General features: G+C 34.5%; 1 protein-coding gene across 1 annotated transcript in view; it reads left to right on the forward strand.

Annotated features, from left to right (window-relative positions):
* The first annotated feature begins 451 nt into the window (after positions 1–451).
* LOC113505095 (ryanodine receptor) overlaps positions 452–23,512 on the forward strand; it is a 145,452-nt gene continuing 122,391 nt past the window's right edge. Inside the window, 1 exon segment of the mRNA XM_026887609.1 lies at positions 452–809. The gene's annotated coding sequence lies outside the window, so the exon portion shown is untranslated.

Genomic DNA, 23,512 nt, shown 5'->3' on the forward strand with positions numbered 1-23,512 from the left:
AAGCAAAAATAAGGTTTAGTTCCATCTTGAAGCCTCGAAGCATCTTCAAACCTTTCCTGTTTTAAAATGACTTAAGTCGCTTATATTGGATGTATTCGCTTCATCTTTTTCAAGCCAAAACATGTTTTATATTTGTGGCATTCTGTTTTTTAAGGGCAGTTATTGTATAATTATTCTTGATATTTCCATAAAGATGCAACTAGTATTGTGGTAATAGTGTAAATGTACTCTGATACCAGGTAGACAAAGTACGCGGATTTCCAAGAGTTATCAAAGGGCTTTCATTAAAATTCGCTTTCGCACTACTAACGTACGTTTTAAGAGCCATTTTATTCATATACCTGACCAATGGCATTTAAATTTTATTAAAGTCATAAACTCCCGGGTTCGATCAAGTGTTTCTCAGTCAAAATAAAGACAACTATCTTCACTTGAGCTCCCGCTAGGTATAGAACTACTTCGTTATAAATTGTATAACTGTTCAACGGGAGGTCGTGTAATATTGGTCAGTATATAGCCCAGCGAAAATATAAATAGCGCGGCACCGGCACGCATGCGCGCTCCCGATCTGTTCTAAATTCAAATAGTCCGGCGCTCGCGCAGCCCGGACGTTTGAAAATCGGATTTTAAATCCAAATTTCGAAATTCCGATTCTGACTGGAAAGGCCACGTGATTGGTACATATTTTATAAGGAACGTGTGAATTGAATTTAGAATCGTTAGTGTTGTGAACTGTGAAAAATGTGTGAACAGTGCGTGCAGCGTTGATTCCACTAAAAAGGATTTTTTTGTGCGTTTTAAACGCATGGGTGAGTACATTTTATTTATTACCTCTTCTTAACTTTGATGTTCAGCTCAAAATGTCAAAACTACTAGATTAATGAAAATTTTCTCTTAAAAATATTCCTAAAAATCTAGAAAATTACCCCGTTACATAACTATAAATAATTCGTTGCCCAGACAATTAATTTAATTTCGCTATTTGGCCGAGCGCCGGTTTTCATTACAATCTGTAGGTCGTTTAATTAATGTTAGATTGATATTCTCTTCAAGTGCTTTGACATCTGATCTACTGATAGGTGTGATATCTTTAGTTTCGATAATGGTCTATTTGTTCTCTTAGCAACAAGACGTCTTGACAGACATCTAGGTGTAGTTAAAATCAGAATTACGTTCGTACCAACACGCGATCGTGTTGCTACGTCATTTCCTATTAATTGTATAGATAAGCTTTTCATTCAGGCATTTATAGTTGTATTCATAAACGATTCTTTACTTAATAATGTTGAATGTCAATCTCTACATTTCGTTTTAGAGTGACAGAGATAGCATACTACTTGAAGTAGACTTCTAACTAACATAGTGTGATTGGTGTTCCATTAAAAGCTCTGAGTTAGATCAAAACAAAATTGTTTGTTGAATTCTTCCATAATAATGTAGGTATGTCCCTTGACATGATGTGTCTGCCCGTTGGTCAAAGCTTTTCTCCGTTACAGCTAAATCGTTTCCTTTTGACACAATTGGTTTTTACTATTTGTTGTCAATTCCACCATTCCAGACACTGCCTTTGTTTTAAAACGGTAGGTAAAACAAACTTCTAGACTTTGTCAAAGATTTTTCGCCATGCATTTTGGAGATATGTGAATTATCAGTCTTCATCTGTGTTAGAATATTAGGGCTCTTTAATCTATTCTTATTTAATAAACGAAAGGGACATGTTGACTTCGGGAAAGGCTAGGGATAACAAAATAATGTGAAAATTGGTTGACTAAGACAACTTGAAATTTGTCCTCACAACTGCGGCAAAAAGATTGTGCTCTTCCTAAGCTATGTTAGACCTAGCTTCTAGTAAAGAAATCATGCAAAATATGGTATTCTATGCTGTCTATCTGATCTGCGAATTTTTCAACCGACTTCATTAAGAAGAAGGTTCTCAATTCGTCTGTAATTTGTAATGTTTTTGCCTCGAAATCTCGTACTGTATGATCCGATTTTGTTGTATTCTCTCCTTTGACGTGAAATAGCCGTCATTTGGTCCCAAAAATTAAATCAAGTTTGGATCAGTAGTAATCCATTGTATGTTTATGTTCATAAAAAAATGTTCTTTAATAAATGTTAAGTAGAACAGTTGCATGTAACAACTAGAAGCAGATATGTGCTGTTCTCGCATTCACCCTTTGTTTTGGTAAGGCGAGGGAATCCTCATGTACACTCCCTTTGGGGAGGAAAGGGGTAGTGTGTCAGACTCTTACTGACTAAACCTGAATCGTTGTGCTACGTTATCCGCGTTTTTGTGTCGGTCTATGGCAATACGTTGCAATCCTTCATAACACCGAACGCGGGCTTCCACCGGCCAGTAGTGTGAGCCGCTGGGCATCTCGCATTCACCCTGGCCAAATTCCCTTCTTTAGGTATTCTTATTTATGATACATAAAACCAAATCAGTGTTTTCGCAGAAACTTTGGTCACAAATAAACTTATCATAAAAGTAGTAGTTTCCTAGCTTAAATATTATATTTAGAGTTCCGTTAGTCATAGAAAACAACGCGGCGACGCCAGCCAAATACACCGGCTTCCCGTCTGGTCAGAGAGGACAAATAGTTTATGAATTATTCTATTTCTATAATAATACAAATAAACTATTGTAACCTCAACAAAACGGCATGTTTCAATTGTGTTAAATATTTGAATCGGATTCACTACATAGAAGATGTATAAAGATATAAAACAGCTGGGAGATACGTTAGCGTAACGTTTAACGGGCTTTTCGAAACATAGAGGATTCGTTATGACTTATGTATATGGTCACCTATCCACGGAGCGACCGTATCAACCGTAACTTAACCTGTGATCGACCAACTTGTGCAGTTGTAACTTACCCACAAGCTCCTCCAGTTAATAATGAATTGTATTATTACGCCCTAATATATTTTTGTAAGAAAACTCCATTCACAATGATCCGATATTGCACAATGTTTCGCAAACCTCCGGACAACTTTCAGTGTCTTTGCCCTATAAACGGTTGCCCTGAAAAACACGCCACGTGTTCAGATAAAAATGCTCAATACTGTGACTTTTTACCGGCGGATTTTGGCTTGAGTTAGCTGATAGTAAAATAATTCATTCCGCTAATTACTATGGATTGATGCCAAACTGCCGAACTTAAAGATCGGACGATATAATTACGTAGATACTGTCTGAATCAGCATTAGTGTTATTTGTTGCTAATTATATGCAAATTGAATTAGTTTAGATGAGATTATGCAGACTAATACATACAATGCGGTTTGTGTAGACTGCAAATAATGTAGACAGTTGTATTATAATATAATATAATATAATATAATATATCCTGGGACCACTCACACACGGTTATCTGATCCCAAGCTAAGCAGAGCTTGTGTTATGGTAACCAGACAACTGATAAACTTACTTATATATTTCTAAATACATACATATTATAGATAAATTACACCCAGACACCAGAACAAATGATCATGCTCATCACACAACTTTTGTCCTGGGCGGGAATCGAACCCACGACCTCTGGTACAGCAGTCAGGGTCACTAACCACTAGACCAACAGGCCTAGTGGTTAGTGGTTTTATTAGCTTAGTGGTTTGAATATTATCTTTGTTAGCTGAAACTGGAAGGTTAAAATGAGGGTAGCATCTTTTTATCAATTTAAGAGTTTTTAACCGTTCAAAACCGTTCAAAAAGATGGAGGTTGTCAATCGGCCTGCATGTTTCTAAGTTTGGTTACCTCAGAACATAACGTTAAGTAGCTGTTACGAGTATTTGAGCCCAAGTTACCCAGTACTAACCAGCAGTTAGGCTCCGTAGTTGTTTATTTGAAGACGGTTGTACGTTTTCTTTAAACATGTCATACCAAAACTGATTCATATGAATTCCAATATAGTCATCTGGAAGAAAAAGCCACCAAGATGGTATACGCTTCGCCTTCCAAGAAAACAATTTACAGTCAAAAAATCCGTATTACCCAAAAAATGAAGAAACGTGAATATTCACTTACCTGTAAAGCAAAAGGCAGAGCTTAAATATTTAGTATGTAGGTCGCGGGAGGTCTGATTGCAGCTGTGACCGCAGCGACTACTTCTCATCCGAAAAACACACAAAATAAACAGGTACCTTTATTAGATAACCCCTTGTGGTCTCGTGGACTGTTCCGGCAAAACATGGGAAAAAGTACGAAAATGAATCGTAGTGTCTTGAAATTAAGATCCAATTGATGAATTGGAATTGGGTTTTTGTGTAAGAGGTATCCCGTTACTTAGTAACAAGGTTGTGGTGAGAGCGACTGGCGCTGTATGCTAAAATTAATATGTAAGAGCTTATCTATAGAAATTAAGTCATTTTTGTAATGTAAATTTATAAAGAATCGCGGACGGATTTGGAAGAGGCCTTTGCCCAGAAGTGGGACACAGTGGGCTAGATAATAAAATAGGCTTTAACAATTTATGGCTTTTAAAAAATGTGGTACGCATAAACCCAATTCATTGAACTCACTGATAAAACCGATGGACCACCGAGTAAACCTAAAATTAGAGGCTATTGCAAAAAAATGGGCTATGGAAGAACTGCAGAATCTTTTCTAAACTCGAAGATTATTAAAAGCCCAATTGTTCAAACTAGTAAAGACGACAGCAGTCCAAAAAACCTGTAATTAGCATCAAAAGCAAGATCATATAGAAGGTATATTTAATTCTGGAGATAGAACAAATTGTCTTATCTTTTAATCTTCTGGTGTAATTGTGTCTTCAATTCGACCGTGACCCATTTCACTTAATTCTGCAGAAAATGTCTTGGGTTTCAGTTGCACATGGCTGCCAAGTTGCTTGATTGACCTTTTCCACATTAGCCGTTTCTGTCACTAAATTGTCTGACCCGATTTAGGGGTTGTTTTTCCGTCGCTCTTATTGAACATGTCTTATATCGGTGAGAATTTCGCATTTTTCTTCAGAGTAATTTCTGATAATTATTTTACCTCTTCTAATACTTGCGTGAATATTTTGACGGTAGATAAGATTATGTTATTTCTAGTATTTGTATTAATGTAAAAGCCATGGCTTTTCTCAGATCCCAAAAACAGATACTCAACTTCATTACCTAGTGGGTTCAGTGAACTTATCCTTTTTCGCAAAATGAGGCAAAAGCCTATCGGCGGTATTAATTATTCCGTTTCTATTTCTCCGTGGGTTAGCCAGTATCGGGTATTCCAGGAAAGAACTGGAATTTCCTTTACTTAAGTAACCACTATCAATTGCCCTAATAGTCCATTTATTGACAGCGCAATCAGCCTCACAGAAACTCGTATAGAAAGCAGCAAAGGTATTTTTTTTTTCAAATTAAATATTGGCTAATGTACTGGATATATAAATTGAATACAATCATTTGAATTGAAGCAGGTGGTGCTGCTGGCAATAGCTAATATCTCTATAAGCGTAAAGGCGATTTTATTATTGAATTACCATTATTTCCTTAATCACCAACCTGTATCACATTTAAATAATTTAATCAACTTTTGCTGCATAAGTAGCCAATAAATGCATAAAAGGCCATCGTTACGGCGACAATCAGAAAATAAATGGCCCGAATAGCTACATTAACACGGTAGGCGCAAAATGGTTCAAAGGTTGCAACTGTGCAATTGAGTAGAAAGGGTTGCTAGCCACAACTATAAATTTACCCTAGTTATGAAATTTATTTATTCGTTATTCGAAATGCCATGCAATGCCTATTGCCTGCTAAATTTCTGGGCTGAAGTCATTACAAATTTCCTTCTGTTGAGTAATTTCCACAGCGATTCAGGTTTTCGAGAATAATGTGACCTAGACGTAACATTTTGTATAATGCCTAATTACTATGGTAACAGAAGTGCTAACGATGATTAATGAAACAAAATGAAACATGTAACTTGTTTAAAATACGAGTATATCAGCAATGTATTTCCAGTATCTAGGCTAGGCGCAAGGAGTGGCCGTATACTTCACATCGTCACCCGTCGGGGGTAGTTTAATGGACCATAAATGGGTGACAATACTAATAAGTTTGCTGCTCCTATATCCATATTAAGTACAATAGATCCTTTTTTTTTGTTGTAGCACTTATTATGACATAAACTGAAAGTATTTACCAAATGTTTCTGAACTATGAGGTTATTAAGATTATCTTCTCTAACCTCATAGTTTCATCTTATCTGCGCTATTGTAATTTATTTCATCGAGAATAAGATGCCAATAACAATTTATGGAAAACAATAAGCAATTTCTAGTGGCATGATCACGGTTATATAGATAACTGAAGATTATACTCGTAGATAGAAATTATGGTTTTGGCTTGATTCCAATGAAATTTGTCAACAGTAAAATCAATATTAATAAATAAATGCGAACCCCTACGCATAGAGTGTTTATGAAAACATAAAATTATGAATATATTAATAATATCTTGAATATACAATTGTTTTATCTAACAAAAAGCATCCTTTATCAAAACTCAGGCGATTTTTCCCATAATACAGGGTAATTTCGTATCCTGGCATCTCCAATTACAGTGAAAGCTTTATCGCTTTGCAGATTTCAGTTTTCTGCGGCATTCGGCCGCAGCTTGACGTGCGCTAGTGTTTTGTGACAGTGAAAATAATATATAATAATAAGTTATTCGTAGTTCTGTATGTGTGTTTTGTTCGAAAGTTATTTGTGTGTGAGTGAGTGTCTTCCAAGTGATGTTAAAAAGGTTTGGTATTTTTTTGCATGTACAAAAGCTTGTTTGTTTTCGAAGTAGTAATTGTTGTTTTCCGTGTTTCAGGTCAGTAGGCTTGGTTCTATTATTAAGTTTTTTCTTTGTTCGCTGTAAGTTGTTTTGAAGTTTTAAGTTAAATGTTCGAACTAAAATTTTCTATGAAAATATTTTTTTTCTTGGCGAATCTGTGCTGCATTTGTTAATTACGGTTCAGTGTAACAAAGGACGTAACTAATTTACATAAGCTGAGCGTTTCTGTTGCTCTGATTTTGAACTTTGTCTGAAAAGAAATAAGGGTTAAATTCTTTTGGCAAGCTTGTTGTGGATCGTAAAAGATACTTTATTCAGTATTTATCCCTGCAAATTTGTTGGTATAAGCGGTTTACACTTGACGTCGCCTTCATTTTTAACTCTTTCGAGTAGAGATATTAATGCCATTAATATTTATATCTTTATCATAAGTATATGAATGTGAATTGGTCCACATTATTTTCCCGTTCACCATCTAACGCGGAGTTGAAGTTTAGTTAAAATCATTCCAGCTTTTGCGGTGATTTTCGTGATACATCAACCCAAATACCAACTTCTTTTTTTATTCAATATTGATTGATTTATAGCTTTTATAGATACTTACCAAATGCTTCTTGAATAATTTGACGTTTGAGGTTCACTGGCCTATCAGTTATAATTCAAAGCTATTTGTAGAGTTCAGTAAAACATGAATGCGTTTGACGAAAATACTGGATCTGACCATCGGCTTCTAGAATAAGCTTGTTGCGGTTGTGAGCGTAGAACGGCATCTCACTTCCTCAACTGCCTCAGCTCGTATTTGAAACATTGTCAGTGGGACTGTTTGTTTGTTTATAGGATGTTTCTATTATTTTGAAGTGAGATACCTAATAAAATATTTTTTTTAATCTTACTTTCGCGTTAAGACTTTTACAACCTCAAAAAGAATTTCGTTCTAGAATTTTCGCGATAACGCTCATAATATACGAACTGTTTTGACAACCTTTATTGGGGTCGGTTTCTATTCTTACCAACTTCAGTTATATAAGTATTTCATAATGGATTATTAATAATACGCCTTATGTTTCCCTGTCCATTGCCCCTCTACAGGTGTAACAATTTCACATTGGTGCAATGTCCTGTCGACGTAATAATTATAGCTTACTCTAGTACCATACAACTGTAGGCTCGCTTTCAATAAAAGCTGGCGTCAATAAAGCCTTCATTTAACAAAAAATAAGGCTGATTATATTAGAAGTAGGATGTCGCTAACGTGTAGTTGAGTGTACTTATTAAATTATGTATTATACGAGTGAAGCTTCGTCCAAGTCACTAATTAGACGCTATTGTTGTCCTCATGCATATTTATGAGCTTGTCGCCAACGGCTTTAGAAAGCGTTTTGTGCCCCACGTTGGGCGTCATTAAGGTAAAGTTCAACTTTGTTCAGTTTATACTTTCTAAACATTGTTACACAGCTGTGACATGCTTACGAAAAAGGTTTAAAATACAAATTATATAGAAAATGGTAGTATTCTACTGAGACTTAAATTCAGAAAGTGGAAACCGTTTTAGAAATTTAATTTTGAGCTTTATTTACACACTAGGTTAAGTAAAGTGGAATAGTAAGAACTATTTATTAAACCCAGACAACCTCAAAGTTGTTATTTCGAGGGAATTAGAAATAGAATAAGACACGAAAAACTAAAGCTTATATATCGAGAAATCAGTCTGTTCAAACTGTCCTATTTTTAACAGTCCCAGAATTAGGTCAGCTTTCTTCAGACTTAAAATAGTTGGCCATTTTATCTTGTCTTTCGTCGAGTAACTTATAGCCTGTTTTGATGCTAAAACTCTAATGAAGCTTAGTCGATCGGTGATTGATGAGGTAATGTTGTTTTATAGCTATAAAACAACGTTAAAATGGGCTGTCAGGAAACTATCCTAGTGAAGACAAACAATTTTTTTTTATTGATAAAAGCACATGAGATAGGTTCATCAGGAACCTTGTAAACGTGTTGTGCTAAAAGCCCCTTCCAATCAGCGCAACGTAGTGACGAAAATAATTGATGTATGCCGCGAGGGCTAGTTCAAGGTGGCAATGTGTAGACAAAAATCGAAGGATTTTGGTAACACCCGTGCTCAGCATTGGTACACTAAATTCTAGGACAAAAACTCAGTCGTAAGAAACTGGTAACATATAGGTTCTCGTGTCTCACATGTGTCTAAGGTACTAAAGTAAAACTTCAATGTTGCCATCGGTAGGTAATTACTGAACCATCGTTAACTTAAGGTTAAGAAAACAGTCGTAAAATGTTCAAGGTTGGGCTACAGAAGTTTCGACATATTTTTCTAAATGAAGACGTATTTTAGGGTTTACAAAAACGTATGCCTGTCTAGAAAGTGGATTTGTACAGAAGTGTATGAATGTATTTCTAAATGAAGACGTGAATTCAGGTTTAAAAAAAGTTTGCCTTTTCAGAATATGGATCTGTAACCCCGAAGTTTCAGCAGAGTAAATATTGCTGTAGGTAGCCTAAAATATGGTGTACGTGACTTGGAAGTGGATTATAGTGAATATAGATGCTGTAATCGATAACTTACAACTACAGTTTTATTAATCATCTTGGAAAGAAGATTTTATGGGTACTATATCCAAATTTGTAGTCGTGAATGATTGAAAGTCAAGAATAGGGTTAATGTAAAAAATCCGAGTCCGTACTGTAATTTAATGAATGCTAATGGATAAGATAATATTTTGTTTGTCCTTCATACGTAAATTGATTAAACTACGGTGAATATAATCTACATGTGACGACATCTTTGCGTCATTTTTTTTTTTAGAATAAAAAGATTTTTATCATTTTTAAAACGCCAAATTTTATTGTTTTTGCGATCAAGACTTGTGTAGTGACAGGATGGCGAAATTATATGACTTTTCTAAATAAAAAAGTAAAGTTAAATGTTATCTCGGAAAGGGTCAAATTAAAATATTTTTTGTCTATATAACAGCCAATGTTCTGTAAATTAAGTGTTTCTCGACGCACCAAATCAATATGACGCAGTGCCGCTTAAAATTTACCGTCTATTAATTTAAAATAAATGAACTCAATTATCTTTTACATAGTTTATGCTCCCCAGGAGGTTATATTTCAAACGAAAACCAGTCGATAATAATATAAGCCCCAATGGGACTTTCATTGGCTTTTAAATAAGTGAGACCGATACTGGCCATGAAAAATTGAAAATTATTAACATTTAGGTCAGTGATCTGAAGGCTAATAGCAATTTCTTTTGAAACTGAACAATTAAGAAACTGATGACAGGTTGTTTCTAAAATCAGCAACGCAAAATTTATATTTTGGATACCTGCTTGCGTTTTCATGCGCGTTGATATTACAATTCAAATAATAATACATGTCGTTTCTTGATGGCACCAAGATCATCAATCCTATCAACACCACCAACAACACATTGACGTTGTGTATCAAATCAAGACAAAGTACCTTCCCCTCAATAATAAGAGCATAAATAAGGGTTCTGAAAAAATAAAGAAAACTTAATTATATTTAAGCGAAAGGGAAATGATAACGAAGAATCGTATCACGCCACTTCAGAAACAGATGCCAGCGCAAAAATAATTTAAGTCTGATTACATTGGACCAACTTAGATATAAGTTCAAGGTATACCCATAGGGACTAAAAATATGACTTAGCCAAAATAAAAAGATAGATACAAAGCTTTGACAAAGTGCTTAATATACATAAAAGTATGTCTCATGCGTGTCCATTGAGAGTGTCGTGAACTTTCAAAGGACGTCACTTAGGTCGTTGACATGACAGAGGCCTGTTTTCATTTGGTTTTTAATTCATGAATGAGGTTGAATTATTTTTTCACTGTGTAAAAGTGCTTTTGGTATCTTTTGGTAATAACGTAGAATTTTATTGCGATTCGGTGTTTTTCAATTTATTTTATAGGCTGCCTAAAGTTCATACACATAAAAAGGAAAATATCAATTGCATACTTGGAAAAATATTCCAAAAATCCATTTTGCAAATATGTTCTACGATGCCTGCATGGGTTCTATTTTATTATTCGTATGTTGAAACAGTTCTCATTTATTCGAAAAAGCGTAGGTTCCCAAAATTTTCAACGGAACTTTTTTCGACAGCATTTTTGCGTTTACTCTTTCATTGATTACGCATACAAGGCCGACCCTTATACCGGCAGTTTTTTTTTTCTTATAGCCCTCTGTATAAAACTTAATTTGTGATGTTTGGGTTATTAGGATGATCAGTCAATCTTCACGGTCTTCGCTATTTTTATTATCACATCTCATACCTATCTTTCAATCTTTCCTTTAATAGTCTCATAATTCTGGTTACTATCAACTTGTTATCATGAAACAACACATAACCAATATTATTAATATTGGGTTTTAGCTGTTTCATTCTGGCGATTTGAAAAAGTTTTTGACCATCTTTTTCGACTGTGCAACTGGTGGTTATGCTGTGTGTCGAGTTGTGGGGTTCTTTCAAAAACGGTTGAATTAAGGGAACAATCTTCAGTGCCGAAAAATTGTATCAACCTTTCTTACAGAATCAATAATTTCATTTCATTTCTAAAGCTGCACGCAATCTACCTAGTTCAATGTTTGAAACAGCACCGGTTACACCTATAGTTTTGGCATTTACTAAGCAAACATGAGTAAGCAAAATTAACCAATACACTTAATTTACTACCCCAAAACATTTTGTATAGCCTCCATCCTGTTAAGGGGTCCTTAATATATTTTTAGGACCGTTAATGTCCTATCAGGATCCCTCAAAGGCCATTACCGACATATTGGACCTCATGTTGGCTCAAAATGAGCTCTTGTAGCATCGATTGAAGTTAATGTGTAATATTTTCGGAAAGGGTCTTAACATTAAGCTCATCGTTATATTAGCAGTAGTTAAAAAAGTTAGTTTCGTATGAAAAACACTTTGTGTAGGATTAAAGTAGTCAGGACTAGTCCAAGCCAGACGAGACTGTATGATTTCATTACAGAGCACCTATGGCTAGTGGTAAGGTTCATGATATTTGAAAATTCCATTTGCACGCATAATTTCATCTTATTCTGGAAGTTTGAACTAAACTAGAGTTTGTTAACAGGTTTAAAAATGCATAACATTACAAGATAGCAAGTATTCCATGGTTTCTGATGTCTTTTTCCTGAACCCTTTACATCTTCACTTTTCCCCTCCTAAGAACTTTCCATTGTCCCAGTTTTTCTTTCACATACGTGAAAATCATTTCAATGCAACGAAACAGGAAAACACACAAGAGGCTTAAATGTAACCTTACCCTTCCATGCCTATTTAATATAAAATAAGCCTATTTTATACGGGCTAGTGGTTTCGTCGCGTTCTTTATTCGGTTGGATCCTCGTATGGTATTATTTTCTTTGTAGAATTATTTATGTCATAATTTTCTTTGTTCGTTTTCTTGTAAATGTCGTGGACGCTTAGTGGTTTAAAATACAAGGTGCAAATTAAAGAGTAGATATTTTGTGTTAGGATTGAATGAATTTTAGAGTTTTTGTGTGATAACTGGACTTTTAGCATCAAATGCTATTAATTATGTAGGCCTGTGATAGCTAAGTGGTAAAGATTTTAGACTACCAAGTCAAAATTTCCGAATCCGTACGCTCCAATAATTTTTAGAATTCATAGCCTGCTTAAAACTGCGATGGAAAACATTCTTATGAAACCATCACAATGAATAATTTAAAAAATATGTGTTTAGCCACGCCAGAAGGTTCTGGGTGGAAAATCTGACATCATTGGTTAGATCAATCAATCTAAAGTCGCAAACGGTTTTGTAAAGAATTGTAGCAAGCCTATGCTTCGATTTTCAAGTCCATTCTATTTTCGTATATTCCGGGGTAAATATGTTCCGTAACAATGTGTGAAGACCTAGAGGACTTTTCTGAAATACTTTTGTAGGATTTAAGGGGAATTCGTGGGATTGTTCCTGTGTCCCAGGCTCGGGTCTGTAGCGAAATAAATGTTGGTTTTATGCGAACTTTGTTTTGTTTGCTCAATGTTATGTGGGATAATTATAGCGGTTGTTTTAATGATTCCCCTGTGGATGTTAGCAGTAGACGCTTTGAAGGTTTTTTACCCTTTTAATATTCAAAATATATGAAAATACCTGTATGCCTTTATATAAAATATTAGTATTAAAATACAGTATTTTGTTTTTACAGTTGTAATGTTTTCAATAAGCTCATATTTTATCTCGCTTAAATTATTTAAATATGAATTGACACGGATATAGCTTTCCACTTGTTGTATTCTTTTCTTTTTATGCTTTCTCTATCCGAAGTCGATGATCAAATCCCGACAAAAGTCAAGAACTTCGTGGTTTTATAGCATTAAATCCTCAGCGGCGTCCATATAATTGTTTTACTAACTATATTACTAAAACGTGGTTTTAAGACATAGCTAAGTTCAGAATTTTATGAGGTGTATTTTAGTGTCTGCTGTTGCATGCAGTCAAATGTTTATAGTTTTGTCCATACCTAAGTCTTGTAACGTCAGCCATGTCTGGAAACTTTGTAAATATTTAGGTTCAAGTCTACCCAATAATCTTCTTCCATTTTGTTTTTTAAAATTTGCCATTCAGCCGCTTAAACATTTCTTATATTTCTCTCTTAGAAACGTTAATTATTAACTAATTAATCTCGCTTCCCACTTCATCATACAGATGTCACCACTACCCGGTAGAACAGCATTGAAGACACGTATTATTGCCTTTTCTAAACATCAAAAGGCAAAAATACGTGTCTAACACGTAAAAATGTCTCCTTGAAAGTTTAGGAGAGGGGCTTGTGACTAACGATTTCGCAAAATTTAAAAACAATCAAGACTTCACACATAAGTTCCATTTCCACTAAACTAATCAATTTATGTTTGCGGGATGAAATATAAAATATCTGTCCTTTATTAATACTAAACTCTACAAAACGGACACTGAAAACAAAAATTACCATTATCTCTATTATGACTATCTTTGCGAGAGAGCATTAAAATTCTCTAAATGCATACAGTTGTATCCGCGAGATTAAAGAAGGAAAAACTTTTAACAAAGACTCTTACATCGAGAAAGGGGATGAACTGGATTTTAAAATTGTAAAGTGGTTTTAAATGTCGTTTTGTATTAGACGAACAAATACGTATAAAGTTGGAGCTGAGTGCTGTAAGAATCGATTTGTCGTGTAAATGCGATGCCAGTCGTTATTGCTTTGGACTTTTAAGATTTGTAAGCAAAAAAAAAAAGTTGATCAAAGATGTCACTTTTCAGAATTGTTCCGAAAACTTATTTCCTTATAAGTCAGTAAAATATCATATCATAAAACTATGAAAGATGAAGTTACTTCGAAAATGTGTCCTTAAATTGCAATTGTCATTCCAAAACTCGAAAACGTGGACACTTCGTTTTACAAACATGCAAGGAAGCTTTGTAAATGTATTATTATAACCACACCTACCCACGATTAACCTAATTAAACCTCATACAAAACATTCAACGAATTTCACTCGCCCGTTGCATGACCCTACAAAATTTCTCCTGAACGAATTGAGATAGCCATTGTCGAATCTTTCACAGGAATGGAAGAGGGAATACCATCCCAGTTTTTCGTTTTATTAAATTCCGTCCGAATTTCGGCTCAACAGCCATATAAGAAGTTTGGTTTTATGAAAAAACTTAAGATTTTTGAAGGATTTTCTGGCAGAATGTTGACCTACATTCGGTTGTTTTACTCTTGGACTTTTCGGAAATTATCCGGTAGATATAAATGATACTTGAAAGGTACTTCCAACGCGACGATTGCTTTTTATTTTCCGTTGAAGATTTTCTTTTGAAGTGCATGTTGTTAGTAAATTACAATACAACCGGTCAAGTGCGAATCGGATTTGCGACGCTGAGGGTTACGCACAAGTAGGACAAGGCAAAGTAAATGATTGCCTTTGATTTGTCTCGATTTATTAAAAGTGTTGGTTCATCCGCTTCTTCTAAATCCAAAATATTTAATTTTGAGGTTATATCTCGCTCGAGTTTGACGCCGTTTGGCATAATTCCATACCACTAAAAAAACAACGTGTAGCACTTTCAGAAAATATGATACAATAATATATATAAAAATATTGTCACGGTGCATTATATTTGTTCCTCAAATTTTATGTGACAATACCTAAATCCAATTTGTAAAATTTTGTTCTTTAGTTTTATACGGTATTAATAGAGCGAATGATGGAGAAATTCATGCAAATGTTTGGGGGAGGTTTATATACAGCAGTGGGGCAGTATAGGCTAGAAAAAAACATCTGACACTGTAGATAAAAAAAAAAACATTAAAACCTGAATTTCCAAATCAAACAACTAGATCTTGTAGACATTAGTTCCTTTGTGAAAGTTAAACTTTACGTTAAGCGAACATTTAGTAGTAGTCAAGTTCCAACTGAACTTCATGAAGATAAGCCCCTAGTCCGTGAAACAACTTTATATAAACAACACTTTTGAACTAAATGCTTACTTGGGCGAGGAAAGATATACCGAGTGCTTAATACATTGCTGGTTATGATATAGCACTTTTGATACCATATTTGCGCAGCCCCGCAATGTATATAAAACTAAGATATGTTCCGCATCATCTAAATTAATCGTAAGGCGTATTGGTACATACATTTCCACCGTTAATTATACGTCTGGAACAGCTAGTACGAGGCTTATGACGCGTGTGAAGTCTATTTTGGAAAGTAAGTGTTGTTTTAAATAGAATTTATTATTATGTATCATGATTCATTTTATTTATATCCTACTGAATAACGTAGTTACTTCAGCAAATTGTGTAACAAATTGTTCTCACTAAACGAATGGATAGTTTTTTTTTTTTAAATAACGCCCCATGTGATCGTTTAGTTTTACGACTGTCAAAGGTTTTAGATTCAATACCTAGCATGTACCAATGTCTTTTCGAATGCTGGAAATGGTAAAAGAAAATCGTAAGGAAACCAAAACATCTAAGAATGGACTTAAAACTGTGGCTTAAAATGTAGTACTTATTAATTTGATTCCTTTCTAAAATCTCTATAGAATAAAACGTCTGCTAAATGACGTAAACAGGGCAGATAAACCGTATGAGATACGTTAGTAAACTTATTTCCCCAGCGGTCACTGGCGGTAAACTCGGATAAACAGTCGATATATCAATTACAATGTGAGAAGCGAAACGAGAAGTTCTTGTATTGTTCGGCAAATTGTGATTGTATTTCTGTCTCTTGATATTAAATTAAGAATCTGGTTTTACGATTCCTTATATTTTGTCCTTTAAAGAAATTTCTTTTAAGAGAAATCCCAAATGATATTGTGTCCACTAGTAGTGTCCTGCACAAGCTTAATCACTATGGTGGCCGATGAATCCGTGATCGTTTTCTAGATTGTGTCTTAGTGTCTTTGTGCACATTATTTGAATGTTTGAGTAACCCCCGCCTCACATAGATTCCTTAGTGTGGGAGATACTTGAAAAAATACCCTTTTTTGCCATAACTTTTGATGCTTCCTCTACTTCCTTCTCCATTATTTTACAAATTTTATTCGTACTAGCTCACTATAGCGCTATAAAGCGGTGTGTATCCACAGTCTTCTCATTTCTTTTTATCGTTGTCGTAAACATAGAACTACTTTTGGAAGAGTCGCCGTTGGAGCAATGACGTACATTTTTTTATTGGTACTAACCCATCTTAATTATTGGCTTGTTTTTATTGTATTAATATAAAACAGGAGTTTCCAGTTTTTATAACTTCCAAGGCTGAATGTATCAAAATGCGAATTGCATGGTCGAGACCCTCTAAAGCTTTCGCGTATTATTATTTATTTAAATTCTCAGTTTTCAAAACAAAATTTCACCGTTGGATGCAGTATGCATTCAATGGTGAAATTTTGATTTATCCCAAAAAGAATCCCCCTAACCATAGGCAATTAGAATAATCCTGAGTTCCTGTAATATTTCACAAAGCTTTCGATAGATCGTGATTATGAATGAATAAATAAGCGATCTGAAATACTCATTCTTTGATATATATTTTTAGAATATTTGAAAGAGCTGCGTTGCGTTTCAGATGTTACGATGAGTTACATAAATAAAGAGCTATTTTAAAACTAAGATGCATCCGAAAGATGTGCAGTCGTTAGTCACGGACAAATTTGCGTCAAATTTTAATGAGCACTGGTAACGAGATAGGTATTAATAAATATATAAATTGTCTAGTTTAATAATAGCTATGAATATATGACGCAGGTGGAAACAATATCGAAATAGAGGAACTGAGTGCGTGAATGTGATGTTATTGTAGTACAATTGGGGGTGAATAGAAGAAGATCACATGGGGAAAACTCCTAATTCTTGGAAGCAGGTTGTAAAGATATAGGTACTGGTGATGATTTAAAGCAATTATCCTAAAGCGAGTAGAAGTCTACAGTTGCTTTCTCGATCAATGAATATTTCGCCTTATTTTTTTCGGCCAACTTCGGCGTAATGTTCATCCAAATCCATATTCAGTTGTCTTGGCGTGGTGACCTATACCGGGCAGCTATCCTATTTTAATAGTATGTTAGTTAAGTTATGTTAGTTACAACTCTCTGCTGTAGGTTATATTTTAAAAAATTTACCCCGGGTCAATTTTTCACTTTTAGCCTTTTGTGTCGTTACCAGAAAAAAACGTCTATTAAAACTACATGTTACCCTTATATCCAGCCAATATAAACAACCTGCAGATACTATTCACTTAATTAATCTCAATCAACTTAAATTGTCTGAAAAGTTTCAAACCGCAGACAGTGCATCACGTATCTCTAGAGACCATCTCACCAACTAATAAGTCACGTGTTTACCAAACGTGCTTCACGAATTTCAGGATAAAATACACCAGTGTTTTCCCAACAGAGCCGTTAAGAGCAACTCAAGGAAATAAACGAATTACCTTTGCTTTTTTGCTAACATCTGTAGACTTTCGTAAATTGTCTTAGGGTTGTGATGGCAGGAGAAAATCATGTTTTGGAGTTTCGAGGTTAAGGATACTGGATGGACAAATTGGATTGTAGAGCAATTGTTCACTTTCTTTTATATCTGATATCTGGTAGTAATGTATTTGAGATATCGTTGGACATAGACTTGATTTCAAATACAAAAAATACGATTATATATTATTGTTCGTTTGATTAACTTTTTGTTCTTTTCCCACTGTTGAAATAACTTCCTTCGTCGCCTTCTTCGATTAGTTTAGTTCAGAGGCTTGCTACATAAATCTCTGTTCGAATGTTTAAGCTTTGCTGCAGTGATCAATTTACCAAGCGTGTCGATTACAGTAACCTCATTCTTCACCGACTGTTTGTGTAACTTGACAGTGTTCCGGTTCAAAATGCAATTGTTAGAAAGATAATATGGAACTAATGATCAGGTCAGGCATATAGGCACCATCACAAAGGGATTATAAATTAAAACTTTTCTATTGAATCACTTAACCCGTAGGAAAGCACAGTTTTTTTAATTTCCCCCCCGTGACAGAAATAATCAATTATTTATGGGAGTCGATTTATAGAAAAGAAAATAGAATTTAAGATTGGAGAAAATGTACCATATAGTGCAATTTTATTTGATGTTACAGCGATATAATCTAAACTAGAAATTACAACTCTACATAAACCAGTTCGTCCGACTGGACACACGGATGGCCAACGGAGGCTTAATAAAATGTGCCTATTGCCATTCCTCAAATTCTTGAATCGAAAAAAGATATTTAAAACGACCAACCTTTGGTCAACCCGTTTCATTCGGAATATAATTAGAAAAGTAAATGTATCGTAACATTAAAGGGAACACAATTGTTACGAGTCTAACCACTCATGAAACTAGTTAGGATCTAATTTTGAGGTAACACAGAAAGTTGACGCGTTTTGAGGTCTGTGTGGGCAGTCTGGTTAAAAACATGGAATTCTGTTTTAGGAAATGGTCAAAACTTTGATAAGAAACAAGTTTTAATGGTAGTTCACAAATGCGTTTTAGATTTTTCTCTGCTTGTGAATCCCTTTAACCTTTTTTTTAGAACATCACTTACAGCACTTACTTTTCGCTTTACTTTATAAGCAGTTCAATAAAATCATCTTATTTATAACCTTCTAGTACCTAACTACGCCGGGCGTAGGAAGAAAGGGCACTTCAAATTAAAAATATATAAAGTAGTAACATTTGCGTAAATATTTTTTCAGAAATCCGTTGAAATTCCATAAAGAAAACATCAATTATTTCGAAAAGCTTGGGGACAACCATCTAATTAAAATTGGACTATAAATCATAGAAGACGGGCATACAAACATCTCTAGACTGAAGCTCTAGTAATGCAGCATTCCAACGACTCCCGAACTCTACCCAAGAGATTCATCTGACATGTATGTTGATTACAAGGCTTGTTCTCCATGGACCGTTTGTTTTGCTATCTCTCAACCCTGCCATTGTTACTTCAGTCTCATTTGGACTAGGCGAGCAATATCGCGGAATTGCAATACATTGCGGAGTCACGCTGCTATGGTATCAAAAGAGATGTATCATTGCCAGCAATGTATGGCCACTTGTACGATATATTCGTTTTGTTTTAATGAGTCTTAAAAATTTCGGTAATAAGCGACGACTTATACCTATGATTTCTTAGGGATCCGTGTCCGAAGGGTGAAAGGAAAAACGAATTACTAAAGCCTCGCTATTCGTTTCGGTGACTAGGTTTTTCCGTCCATCTGTCACCAGGCTGTATCTTATGAACTATATATATAAACACACAACAAAATAACGAGGTTAATATACGATTGACTTGTCATAAGTTTAGTGACCATTAACGTAGTACAGCTAGACAACAGGAATCATCAATCGATCACAAATTAAATTTACTTGGTGAAAACATTTTCTATTAAACGACTAACCCGCATTAAAGTGTTTTACCCTAGGTGTGAGACTATAAAAAAAAAACATTTTAAAGTTTCAAGCGACACATGTTTCATAAGAAAAATATAAAATATGAAAACCGAGGTTGCTCAAAGCATGCATGATTTATCTTAAGCCTCATCTCGCAAGTACATCTTCCTGCTAACTTTTACTTGTTACTAAGTAGGACTTAATACTATCCGCTCCGTATACATTATTTATGTTGTTCACTTTGTATGTTTGTTATTAAGCGTACCACCAGGCCGTATCACCAAGATGTATCTCATGAACCGTGGTAGCTCTAGAGAGTTGAAATTGATGTTTTTTAACAACATAGAATTAAAACATTAACACATTTTATTTGTATTTAGTGGTTCTTTAGCTTAAACAAGCGAGAGCTACTAAAATTTGAATTATATTTTTAAATTGATTTTTTTTTTATCATTGTTTTAATAATTTTATGAATCAACGTGTAAGACAGTTTAAAATCTCATTATAATTTATAAATTCCAAATTCTACTCAATAATAAACAGTCCAAATTATAAACATAAATACGAAGATATATTCCATTGACCTACTTTATAATAGACTTTGTAAGAGCTAGCCGTAGACTAAAAGTTTTATCATACGAAAGTCCAATAAACTTAAGGACTCACACACCTTTCGCCCTGAAACTTTGTTTGTGGTCTTGGCTCTCCTCAGGTATAATTAGAAAGTTGTTTTTAACACATCGCTTATGGTTTTTTTTTAGTTAGAAGTTTTAATATATTAAACTCGCTTGCATGCCAGCTACATATCGAAAATGACCCCATGGGAACCTAAAATCGGGATAAAAACTATCTGTAAACCAAGTTACGTCTAAATTCGTTTAGTGATTTTTGAGTGAAAGAGGAACATACAACGCTAGATCCATACAAACAAACGTAAGCTTTTATAATATTAGTAGGATATTCCAACGAAAAATACAAGATTTTGCTGACTTAGCGAGTAAAAGCGAAAACGCCAGTTATCGCAAATCCCATTTCGGGGCACTTAATATTTAATTACATCTCCCGCCAAGATTTATCGCATAAACAACGTTCGTAGCACAGTACTTTATTAATGTTTCATATATTTTGTTATTACTACGGTTGCACCATACAATGGTGGCAGAATGGTGATTTTTTTATGGGTTTTGGTGAAATTATTCTGGATGTAGAATTATGTTGGCAATCTAAAGGAATACCTGTGAACGCAAATTAATGTAATTATGTGTTTCATTACTCCAGATTTTTTATTCTCGTCTAATCTCTATCCTTTTTTCTATTTTTCTATCTTCTTTCTCGATTCGTGATATAGCAGATATAGCAGAGCAAAATTATTTACAGTTTAAAATATACTTAGTTAGATTTAAGCAGTCATAAACAGGGATTCATCTATTCCAGAAAAACGTGACAGACAAACTGATTGACAGTTATTGAACTACCCGACTTTGATTAGCTAATCCTGCCGAAATCAATCCTGCATTTTACCGACACTTTTCCTTGTTTGTCTCCAAATCTCATATCCATATCTACCTATATACTTATAAGACAGGGCTATCAAAGCGAGTAACGCACAGTTTTCCAAAGTTGTCCAGACGCACGTTTACCAGACCTTCCACTACTTCTTAAAGTATGACCATTATAGGTGTGGGAGCGGGATAGCGCACTACAAGTCGTACCGCGGCATCTCTCTTTCACAATGGCAATAATATTACTTTAAGACGTGATGGTAGACCCCTGTCACCAGTATTTATGAGGGTTACATACTTATGTAGGTAAAAGGCGTTTGTCGTTGACTAACCTAACCGTGGTATCGAGTTACGGACGCTTTCGATAGCTGGCAGATGACGGAAAATTGTTCTTAGGAGCGTCACTTATCTGTAGGTAAGTTTTGGATCAATGATATCAGTAATTTTAGTTTGAATTTTGAAATTTAATATATTTCTATAGTTATCGAATCGAAATTTACAAAATTAAGAGAATTTGAAAGATCCTTTAAGCATGCTTCAAGTTGAGATACACTCATTTTTCTTTCGACTAAGTGAGAAAGAAACATCCTTTTACAAACGAACAGAAAATTCGTTCTCAATAAATAAACGCTTACCTAGCCAATAACTCGTGGCTCACATAAATGTAAAATATACCTACAATATAAGTTACCGGTGCAAAACCCACGATTTATAGTTGACTGCGAGCGAGGATGAAATATCGTAGTATCATTTATTCACTAACGCTCATTCAGGGCGGCTAATCAATTCACTTCAACAAAATGTTTAACAAAATTTACGAAGTAAATTGAACGAATTTGTTAGACTATAATTGATTGTTAGTTTTATTATTTTGTAATATGATTGACTGCGTTGGAACTATTATCCTCCAATGTCATGAACGCAAAGTTTGTATACATGGATGTTTGTTCCTCTTTTACGCAAAAACCACTGAACGGATTTAGAAGAAACTTTGTGCACAGATAGTTTATAACCAGGATTAACTAGTATACCATTGGACCCGTGTTCCCGTGTACGCCCTAAAAAGGACTGGATCCCTTCCCATAAAGTTGTCAAATAATAATTAAAAACAAAGAGAGAAAAAAGTTGTAATGTTCAACATTAAAGTAAAAAGAATTAAAATTAGAAGCTTAAATAAATATCTAAACAAAGCTACAAGCGAGAAGCGACCATTACCACGCAAATTAGACCATTCACAAACATTACCAACTGTATCTCCGTGTCGTGTTTTCAAAATTTTGTATTACATTTGTTTCAAAAATGTTTTAATATTCATGGGAAGCAATAAGATAATAAATAATATTGATAATGATTGTCGAAATGAGACGCCTTCCCATTATTCGCAAAATTATTTAGTTTAAAGAGTAGCTCTCTATATATTTCGCCAACAAACTGTTTTACAGTTTGGCGAGTTCTCGTTTCTTTTTTGTAAATTTTGTGTTTTTTGTATAGATAAATCTGGAATATAAATCTTTGAATAAAGCAACAAATAAATTTTCAATTGATGAAATAATTTTCAAAATCGGGACAGTAGAAAGGATGACTTGAATTTTTGTGAAACCTGCGCGAAAAGACAATGGAAATTACTTACAGAGTTATTTGCCTGAGATTTTGTCCCACACGAGGTCACGATTTCTCAAAATATACTTCATCATAATATTAATGTAAATTAAGAGCTGTTTTTACGGTACTGGCGCATGAAAGTCAAATGAAAAGTCATTCCATTTATAAAAAGTATTGCAATAAAATTCATCGACTGGATGTTGACCCCAACAGAGTTTGAGATCCCAGTTAGTGTTAGAAAAACTTTTTTCTCTTATGCATTATAAAGGCCTTCATGGACGTTGAAATTGAAGTTTTTGCGCTTACCTAATTCAATGCTCTTGTGTATATTTTCGCCACGATAAAATGAACGCAGTATATGCATTTTATAATTTTTGCCTTTTAAGTTTAAAGACGTTAAATTCAATTGCTGATAACTAGGTTACTAGGCGCGCGGTTTAAAGCGATACATACAATTTTTAGCTGAATTTACTACATTTTCGCTTATACCAATACTAAAAAACGACATTTGAAAGTTTTCTATCAATCGTTCCCAATCCTACTATCTATTATAAATGCAATCGTTTGTATGGATGGATGGTTTTTAAGGTTTCATGCAGAACCACTTTACGGATTTGGACAAAATTTAG

The sequence above is a fragment of the Trichoplusia ni genome, chromosome 24, assembly GCF_003590095.1.
Source record: "Trichoplusia ni isolate ovarian cell line Hi5 chromosome 24, tn1, whole genome shotgun sequence".
NCBI classification, from domain to species: Eukaryota; Metazoa; Arthropoda; class Insecta; order Lepidoptera; family Noctuidae; genus Trichoplusia; species Trichoplusia ni.